The sequence below is a fragment of the Ziziphus jujuba genome, chromosome 8 (assembly GCF_031755915.1).
Source record: "Ziziphus jujuba cultivar Dongzao chromosome 8, ASM3175591v1".
NCBI classification, from domain to species: domain Eukaryota; kingdom Viridiplantae; phylum Streptophyta; class Magnoliopsida; order Rosales; family Rhamnaceae; genus Ziziphus; species Ziziphus jujuba.
Window position 1 is genome coordinate 19,569,656 of NC_083386.1, and position 9,586 is coordinate 19,579,241.

The 9,586-nt window shown below is 28.7% G+C and overlaps 1 pseudogene; it reads left to right on the forward strand.

The window, feature by feature from the left end:
• The first annotated feature begins 233 nt into the window (after positions 1-233).
• Positions 234-2,461, forward strand: LOC107413750 (transcription factor DIVARICATA-like; annotated as a pseudogene).
• The last annotated feature ends 7,125 nt before the right edge of the window (positions 2,462-9,586 follow it).

The following is a 9,586-nucleotide window of genomic DNA, read 5'->3' on the forward strand; positions in this document are numbered from 1 at the left end:
ATGATTTTGCAAATCAAAAAAGAAAAAAACGAAAATCAATATGAATTTTTTATTTTATTTTTTGTAATAATATGATTTTTTGTCGTTGTTTCGTTTGCGGGGTAAGTTGCAATAATAAGAAAGAACCTTGCCAGTGGTCGTAAAGGGACAATCCAATAGCAATTGGCCACCTTTCTTTTCTTCTTTTCCTTTTTCTCTTTCTTCCATTTTCTTTCTCTCTCTTCTTCTCTTTGTTTTGATTATTTGAAGTAATCTTTATCCACGATACCCAAAAAAAAAAAAAAGAAAAAACAAATTGAAGTGGTTCTGATTTATACCTTCGATTCTCACTTACTGGCCCTCTTTTTATGCCAATCTATTTATATATTTTTCTCTTCCTTCCCTTCAAAGTAAACAAGAAAGTAAATATTTTTTCCCGCTTTTCTCTGCCGCTGATTCTCCGGAATCACTTTTTCTCAACTGGGTCTTTGCTTTCTTCCACCCCTAGCATTTTTCTTTTCCTTTTTGAGCTGGGATTTCCAACTAGAGTGATAAAAAAATTAAAAAAAAAAAAAAGAAGTCTAAAAAATCCCACCTTTTGGATCTTCCTTTTCCTTGGAAATTTGTTCCATTCTCTGCTTTAGATACAAAAAATTTCCTCTGGGGTTGCTTTATTTCCTATCTGATTATAGTTTATAGTACTTATGGAACAAAATCAGTTCTTCATTTTTCATGTTTCTTTAAAGATTCTCTTCGATTCCGAAAAGTGGGTCTTTTTTCGGATTCTTTAGTTTATGCTATTAAGAAAAGTAGATTCTTGATTCCCAGTAAAAGATTCTGAAATTCAATGCTTTTTAAATCATTGTAAAACTTCAATCACTCTGCCTCTTTTTGGTTCTGTCTTCCTCTTCCAAGCCTAATTCAAAAACTTGGGATATGAGTTTCTGATCTTTCTTCTGCATATTAGCACTTTTAAGCATGGAAACTCTGTATCCCACTTCTTACATGTCGAATTCGAATTTGTTTTTCCAAGATACCCAGAGCACAAAATGGACAAGAGAAGAAAACAAAAAGCTTGAAAGTGCACTAGCTGTGCTCGACGAAAGACCACCGGACCGGTGGCTAAAAGTGGCTTCGGTGGTTCCAGAAGAGACAGTTTTCGATGTTGTGAAGCAGTGCAAGGAACTTGAAGAAGATGTTTGGTTTGTCCAAGAAAGCCAGAGCACAGAATGGACCAAAGAAGAGAACAAGAAGTTTGAGATTGCTCTGGCTATACACGGTGAAAGAACACCGGATCGCTGGCTGAAAGTGGCTGAAATGATCCCGGGAAAGACTGTTTTCGATGTGATCAAGCAGTACAAGGAACTAGAAGATGATGTTAGTGATATTGAAGCAGGGAGGGTCCAACTCCCAGGCTATCTCACATCCTCTTTTACATTAGAATTGGAGGATGATCGTGATCCTTATCGAAAAAGACCTCCTCTGGCTCGAACTTCTGATCATGAAAGAAAGAAAGGGGTTCCATGGACAGAAGAGGAGCACAGGTGAACTCTCTACAAAATTGTGTTACAAAATCTGCAAATTCATAAAACCCATTTGTTTATTTAATTATATCTGTTTTACAGAGTAATTTGGCATAGGATTTGTGTTTCTATGTCTCGTTGTTTGCAACTTCTTTCTTTTTTTTATTTTTTTTATTTTTTTGGCTCTTTTTCTTGACCTCCAATGTGCGGCTATGAATTTTGCAGGAGATTTCTCATGGGACTTCTAAAATATGGTAAAGGGGATTGGAGAAATATATCAAGGAACTTCGTGATCTCCAAAACCCCAACACAAGTGGCAAGCCATGCTCAGAAATACTTTATAAGGCAGCATTCAGGAGGTAAAGATAAAAGGAGACCTAGCATCCATGATATCACTACTGTCAATCTCACTGAGACTACTACTTCATCAGAAAACAATAGAACTTCGTTGGAGAATTTCTCTGTACTTCCACCACAACACAAATCTACACAAGAAGCACAAAAAGTTGTTCTTGATTGGAACATCCCTAATGATGGAGCTTTCATGGTTTTTGGCTCAACTCTTGGAAATCTTTTTATGACATCTCCTTGGCGAGATTTCTCCTAATGGCCTTAAACTTCAAGGGAAAAATCTGTATGGTGGTAGTTATTATGCAGCAGCTCATACGACACCGCAAACTTCACTGTTTCAACTGCAAACCTGAAAATATTCGGAAAAATGTGGATGAAGCGGTGCCCTTCATTTATTGTTGTTGTGTTCATGGAATGGAAAATGCCGTCTCTGATAATGTTTAGTGTAATTTTTCAGTCTAAACTTTTTTAATCATGGTTTTTGTGTGATCTTCTAATTGAGGAATCTATATTTAGTACATATGTAGTTTTCCAGAACATAAGAGGCCAATGGAAATCCTATAGTGCCTCAGTAAATTTAATGCCTGATCAAAAATAACTTGGATAGAGCAGCTCATCCCCTTTTTTTTTTATAACTTAAATGCCTAGTTCTTGAACTTCAATTTCAATGTCTACATTACCATTACATAGAGTTACAAAATGCAAATTTAGATGGTGAATTAAGCAAGACCATTTTGATCAAGAGCGAAAGTACCCTGTTGAGAATTAATTATACAATTTTGGTGCGGATAAAAAATAAATAAATAATAGTTGACTGGTACTGCTACTAAATAATCTGATTTGAGGCTAGGATCTCACTACAACAGTAGTGTTTCCAGAATCACCAAGGAGCAAGGATAGTGATATACTGACCAGAATTTTATTAAAAAATTATTTTCGTTTGGCTGTTTGGAAGGGGAGAAAAGAATTGTAATGATTTACACGTAGAATCATTAAACTTTTACACAAAGTAAAGTATTTATATAAACAATATTTGCATAAAAGCGGCCATGTCAGCATGGTGATGTGGCTGAATATAGGCTGACTCACTTGGCACTCCGTTTTTTTCTGAAAGTCCACAGTATCTGATTGCTTTCTGTTAAGATTACTTTCCGCCATTTCTTTGCTTTGTGCACTCAATATGGCCAAGTTGACCAAGAGCTTCATCACCATAGCTTAGTAGATGCTGAGTATGCATTCCACTTAATAAGCATCCTCTTCTTTCAGTCCCTAGTAGAATATAGGACAATCCACGTAACAATACCAATGTGGTTAATTTTACATATTTTTTTATATATATAATGTTTTATTTTTGTCCTGCTCTACCAATGAACCCTTGAATGCCTTTTTTTTTTTTTTTTCCCCTCCCTTTGATGTTTCTGTTTCCGCCAACCCAATTGTCAGTGGTGGCAACACTGTTTCATCAGAAGCCTAGTTGCTTTTTCTTTTAACAAGTCTCCGGAAGCATCATGCTTTATTGTGAATATTATTATTGTATTTTTGACAACACATATAAAAAAATTATAAAAAACTATAAATTATTAAAAAAAAAAAGAAAAAAAAAAAGCATTACCGGCTTGCGGATTCTAGCTTTGAAATTATGCAGAATAAGCATTAATTTTTCTTTGACCCTTTGAATGCTCCAGTGTCAGGTTTATTCCTAAATGCCTCTCATCAATAATTATATATATATATATATAATATACAATGAAGAGAAAATAATGAGAGCTTACAATTCTCCTCATGTGAAATAGATTCTTGTCCTACATGATCTGTATGAGTACCGTGCCTATTTTCTAATGTACTTTATATCTTACAAAAGTAATAAATTAAAATTTATTGTTGAAAAATGCATGGATATTTGCTATGAGAATTCATTTAACACAAATATGCATATACATATATATATATATATATATATATATATATATGAGAATTCTCAAATTAGGACTATGAATGATAAAAAATTATCATAAACTCATTTTATCAACTTTTGTTTCAAAAATTAAAATTTAAAAATATATTAGTGATTTACGTGAATATTTAATAATTAGCATTTTAAATTTTAGCATTTTACTATATTAATTTTTAAATTTCAGTTTTTTAGAAACAATCTAAGAGATTAAGTCAGACTCACATCAGTTTTTAAGACAAAATTTTTTTTATTAGCTATTAGATCATTTCGAGATAAGATTTAAAAATATATTAATAATTTTAAATAAATTTAAATAAAGAAATTCTATATATATAAAACAAATATCATATCAAGATAACTAATAAATTTTCATTTCATTATCAATTTTTTTTTTTTATAACTGAGATTTAAAAATACATATAAAGTTTATATTAATAGTAATAGGTTCATTTTACCTTGTAAAGTTTTTATATTTTATTAAACTTATATAAAATTCAAAAATAATCTCAAAACTGGCAAATGATATTTTATTAATAAATCCATCAGATAACATAATGAAAAACAAACTATATATATATATATATACATACATATGAACGAAATTAACACAAGATGGAAAGTGATCTTACCAAAATTACCTTGGCTTAAATTGTATATTAAATGGTTGTCATTTTCCTTTTCAATTCCAACCAATCTAACTACTTAATACCATGGGGGCCTCACATGGAATGGTTTTGGTGATGATCTCTATCTCAAAGGTAGGCATTCCACATATGACAAAACGATAAACAACTCCAGTTTGTTAATAAGCTATTGTACTGTGTTTGTTCTCTTTAAAGTTGCCATCGTGGGTTCTACTACATCCACAAAATTAATGTTGCTTGATGCAACTATTATGTAAAAGCTTTAGTGCACTTTCATGTCACTTTGCATATATCATTTTCTAAACCACACATTAAGCATTAAAATCTTTCAAAGTTATAACACGACCAATATGATTATCATCTTTTCAAAAAAATAATAATAATAAATTTTTAAAAAAAACTTTTAATTTGGTATATGACGTAACTATCAACATTATATTATATACATTTAATTTTATTGTTTTAAGATGACTCATCCTTATGCAAGTTGCTCAGAAAAGCAACTCTAACCCACTTTATTCTAAATTTGATAAAACCTTAAAGAAGGTTTTAGACAGTACATTTTTGGCCTCTTCTCTTTGTTCCTTTTAATTATTTTAACAAAAGAGGAAATATATATTTTTTTAATAAAATTTGGATTATCACCCTTTCAAAAGGACACGATCCCCATGTTCATACATAAACGCCCCTAGGCAAAAATTAGCGGCAACATTTGTTGTGGTTAAAAAGGATGTTTTTTAAGATTAATGTTACGTATACATATACATAATAGTTATTCTTTTAAAAATATAAATATTTCTTCGTAGGAATAGATAATGGAAAAAAAATTGATAATTACTATTGATATATTTGGTAAAAATATTAAATTAAAATTTAGGTTTAGTTTTTATAAATATTTTTTTTCAAAAATATTCAAATTTAATAAAAATTAATTAAAAATTAAATTTTATATTTATTTATATATTTTTAGTATGTGATGATCAATTTATATCTAAATATAATAAAAATATTTCAATATTTATCCAAATTAAAACATAAAAATAAGAATTCTAAGATTTTAAAAAAAAATTATTATTTTTTCAAATGGTGTTATATTTTTTCCTATGAAATAAATATTATCAAATTTAAAAATTTACCAAATGTAGAAAAAAAGCTAAATATATAGAATAGAAATTTCATTTCTATGTTTATTTCATAAACAAAACGTGTCAAATATTTTTAGCCATAAACATGAATTAAACATGTCTTAAATGTTTTTAGTCACAATAAATATATGTTGAGGCTAATAACCTCGTATTAAAATTAACTAATATGGTCAAAAATGATTTTAGCCAATTTCGTCCTTTTTTGTTTTATTTTGGAGTGTCGATCTTTATCTTCAAGGTTTCGTGATGCTTGCTCATTTTCCCACATGGATGTTAGGACAATCCTCCTGTAAAGCTTTTTGTTTATCATCAAATCTCAACTATCAAGATAACTTTTGTGAATTCCTTATTCTATATTTATAATTGCAATTTTTATCTTTTGTTTTATTTTTTATTTTTTTGCAGTTATATATATATATATATATATATATGCACAGAGACCAGTTGTTGTTTTGGAATTGTTGATTTGAAGTCAAACATTTGGAGAATGAAGCCTGTAGTGCACCAGACTGTGCGCTATGAGAATTGTCAATGTTTATCTAAAGGAGAAAATGAACCACTTTATTACAGATTATAGCAGTTGGAAAGAATTAAACTCTGCAAATATTCACTTGCGCTCGATCGTGGTTTAATTGATCCTTAGAAAATCCTAAAACTAAAATTTTCAGGGAAGATTAAAAATAAATGGAAATCAAGTAGGTTCTGAGAAGCTAGTGTTCTTATATTGATTGGAATACTTGACTTCATGATCCCCTTGGAAGTCATCCACTAAGACGACCTTTTATACTAAAAAACAAATAAAGGGAAAGTCCACTTGTAATCAAATTTTTGACATTTTTCTTGTCGAAAATCCAACTATTTCATAAAGATTTAACTTATATGATACAAGAAACTTGCCCTCGCTCATAAAAAATAAAAATGAACATATAATGGAAATCCATCTTTTCTCTTCTTTACAAAGTGTCTCTCTCTCTCTCCCTGCTATTTAGCTTTGTATTTGGTGTTGACAATTTTTATATTTAAAAAAATAAAAAATAAACAAAAGCCAAAAAGATTGTTCCTCCTTATCAAATGTTTGAGGTCAGACCCCACAAAGTGAATGGTGCAGCCGACATTATTTCTCTCCTCTGTACAAAGCAGACAACAAAATCTGAATATAAAATGACAAACTCCAAAGTCATCTTGTTCATTTCTCCATTAACATTGACACATGTTTATTTTTAAAGACTTTGAGACTACACATGTCATGAGATTAATGTAGGAATAGAAATTCATAACAAATTCCAACCTTGGAGGGATTAATTTATGCAATTTCTTACAAGAGGCAAGTGGAGACAATTTTTTAAGGGGAAAATTTTATTTTGACCTAATTACGGTTAGATTTTATATTGTTATAAAAGCATCATTTAGACCCTATTTACTTAATTTTTGGCAATTAATTTTAACAGTTAATGGTATAATCGTGTTGTTACAATATTACTCAATCATAAAGTATTGATTTTTTTGCATTCTTTTGGTCTTTAATGGTAAAAATTAAATAGGAAAAATTGATAAATGATTCTATTTTTATATATATAATAATCTAAAGGGAAATTAATGTTATTTTTCAAAAATATGGGGTCTAAATATATTTATAACAAAACTAAAAGGATCTAAATGAAATTTCTCTATTTTTTAATAGGGTTAATATCACTTTACATCATAAGTATGATATACTTTTGTATTTATAGGTTTAATCCAAAGATAAAACCATTAAAAATACATTTTTATGCATAGGTTGAAAACCTCGACATGGATGAAAAATCTCATCTCCTCCAAATTGTAAGTAAGAAAAAGACAAAAAAAAAAAAAAGATATGTTTTTCACTCTACCCATCAAACTATAATTTTTTTTAATCAATTTAGTCCAATTATATATGCAATTTAGTCATACACACGTTACATATAAATAATAAAATTAAATTAAACAAAACAACATTGTTTACAAAATAAAGTATTGTGTAAAGCTTAATTTCAACAAGTTTAACCCTAAAAAAATGCTAATTGAATTCAAATAATACAAAAACAATAGAAAATTTTCATTTAAACCTCTTTAATTTTACTTTAATTACAGTTTGACCCACGCTTTTAAATCATATTTAAACCTCATCTATCAATTTTTTCCTCTTAATTTTTACATTTAAAAATTATAATTATAACAAAACTAAAATGGACAAAATAAAATTTTACTGAAAATAATATGATGCAATAGCGTTTTGTCGGAAAGATTTTCGAAGCTTTAAACTCCCCCAAAGCATTATTTTTTTTCTTTTCTTTTTTTTTTTTTCTTTTTTTTAAATTTCTGATGCTTCAGTAGCTCTATTCAATGAATGGTTACCAGTTGATTATTCATAATACTTTTACATACATATGTTCTGATGCTCCAGTAGCTCTATTCAATGAAGGGTTACTAGTTGATGAATCATAATACTTTTACATGCACATGTGTGTACAAATGTCTATTTCTGCACTAGCGAAAAGTGCTTCAACTGAGATACAGATGCAAAGAAACATGATTTAATAGCTTGAGGATAAGATGGCTCATGAAATGATTGCACACACCAAACACATACAATGGCAAACAAAATTTTCAGTTCCTGTTCCCTTAAGGATTTAAGACTTTGGGAAGTGAGTTTTACAAAGTTCCGATTTTTATGCTGGCATTTTCTTTCTGTCAAATGACGTATATAAGTAGGTGTGAATGGCTATGAACCGCTCGCTATCAAATTCTTTCTTTGATATAAGAGGAAAAGAAATGAAAAATTTTAGTTGTATTACCAAACCAACTGTTTCATCATAAATTTATATTATTATCTCCATTCAAATTACTATTAAAAATATTTACTAATTAAATATATTTATATAAAAATTATAGAATTAAACATTTTAATATGTTCAGATATATATTATTGAACATTTTAAGTATATTTAGAAGTATATGATCGAAAAATATATTTAAAAGTATATGATCGAACATTTTTAAATATGAACATTTCAAATGTATTTAGAATTATAGACTGAACATCTCAAATACATTCAAAAGCATATTACTGAACGTCTTCATTTTTAAATATGAACATCTCATATATATTTAAAAATATACGACTAAACATCTCAAATGCATTCACAAATATGTGACTGAACATTTTCAGAGATGAACATTACAAATATATTCAGAAATATATAACTGAATATTTCAAATATATTAAAAAATATACGACTAAATATTTTTAAAGACATTTATAATTTTGAAACTAAACACTCTAACAAATACATTTTTTTTTTTATTGTCCAAAAATATTCTAACCGGAAAATTTTTTTTATGGAATTTCCATAACTATTATCTTCGTCCAAAGTATTGCGAAAATTTTTTATAAAATGGTGTTTGATTTGTAAGAAATTTGTGGACAAAAAAAGAATATTTTTTCGACTTAATTAAGATTATATGAATTACAGATATTTTAAGCATTAAGAATATTATATAAAGCTATTTTATATTTAGAAGGGTATAACATAACAAGAAAACCAGTTATATATAAGAGAGAAAATGCAAATTACCCCGTGCACATAACTTTTCACTAGAAGCTCATTTCATCAATTTGTTTAGTTTTCTCATCAGAAGTAAAATAAATCCCACTTCAGACATAACAAATAACATGCAAAAACAAACCAATCAAAATCAAAGTTACACCACTAGTTAAGTGATTATATCAATAAACTTAAAGAGGATCAACCACCAGAACATTACCAAAAAAATTAAAAAAAAAAAAAAATAAACAAAAAAAAAAAACAAAAAACCAGCAGAAACTGTCAAGACCAAGGAATGTTTAAAATATGATACATGCCATCTGCAAGAGAAGTCATCATACAATGATTTCCAAGGGCCATCAATCACGGGTAGAAAAGAGTTGCAGCGATGAAGTCACATTAAAACACAATGGCATCCACCAAA